The 1,036-nt window shown below is 53.0% G+C and overlaps 2 pseudogenes; both read right to left on the minus strand.

The window, feature by feature from the left end:
- LOC102825605 overlaps window positions 1-184 on the minus strand; it is a 3,660-nt pseudogene extending 3,476 nt beyond the window's left edge.
- A 43-nt stretch (window positions 185-227) lies between these two features.
- On the minus strand, window positions 228-589 carry LOC102825984 (annotated as a pseudogene).
- Window positions 590-1,036: the final 447 nt, after the last annotated feature.

A 1,036-nucleotide genomic window follows, 5' to 3' on the forward strand; every position in this document is an offset into this window, starting at 1 on the left:
ACAATGATTTCAATTTTTATTCCATCAATTCCTGGTGCCTTGTTCTTTGCCACTTCTTTCAATGCACTTTGGTGACAAACTACTTCCAAATCGCTAGTCACTGAAAACTCTATGAATAGTAGAAAAAAGAAAAAGTTACCACTTGAAAAACAAAGAAAAAGGACGATGTGCTGTAACATTTCATCTTGGGAAAAAAAGATGGAAGACCCTCAAACCCAACAGGATGGCTAGGATCCGGCATTCTGTTCCGTCTCAGCCAAGCACTCTAGGACCAGTCCTCTGGCATGAGTCCTCTGGCATGAATGAGGCTTCCCTTCAGGGGTTCCATGGCGCTTTTGCTCCCGGCATAGGTGGGTCTGATCTCTTTCCCCAGCTATTTGATGAAGGCCAGCAGCTCCACGTATTTGCTTTGGGGCACCTGGCTGTTCCCAGGTCCCTGGGTGTACCCAAGTGACGATGGCCCTTAGTCACTCAGCAGCTGGTGGTACTGGGAGGATGTCGCCATGCTGGTAGAAGGAGAGTGGATACTCCCAGCCGCGTTGAGGGCGGCGGCGGGCATGTGGGCGTTCAAGTTCAGCTTGTACAACATACCACCGCGGGGGCTATGACGGGACGGCAGGCTGGGGGCGGCGGAGGTGGCGAGGCGTCAGGGGCTTGAGCCCGTCCATGCGCCCGCCGGGCTCACGCGCATGGCCGCGCGGGTGCACGGGCAAATATAGCCATCTCTCACCCTGCCGCCCTCCACAGTCGATCACCTACCTGGGCGGGCGCAGGAGTGGCGGCAAACTGTGTGGACCCGTATAGGGTTTCCAAAGAGCAGCTAGTGAGCTTGAACCACTGACGTTGAAGTTCAAACGACTTTGCAGTCTGACGCATTAGCCCACAGAGCCACACCCTTTCCTTGATGGCTAGGTAAATTGTAGTAATACACTATCAAATCTGGAGTCTTTTGTTGTTGTTATTGTTGTCGTCAGGTGCCATCGAGTCGGTACCGACTCATAGCGACCCCATGCACAACAGAACGAAACAATGTCTG

This window comes from Chrysochloris asiatica, unplaced genomic scaffold, assembly GCF_000296735.1.
Source record: "Chrysochloris asiatica unplaced genomic scaffold, ChrAsi1.0 scaffold00517, whole genome shotgun sequence".
NCBI classification, from domain to species: Eukaryota; Metazoa; Chordata; class Mammalia; order Afrosoricida; family Chrysochloridae; genus Chrysochloris; species Chrysochloris asiatica.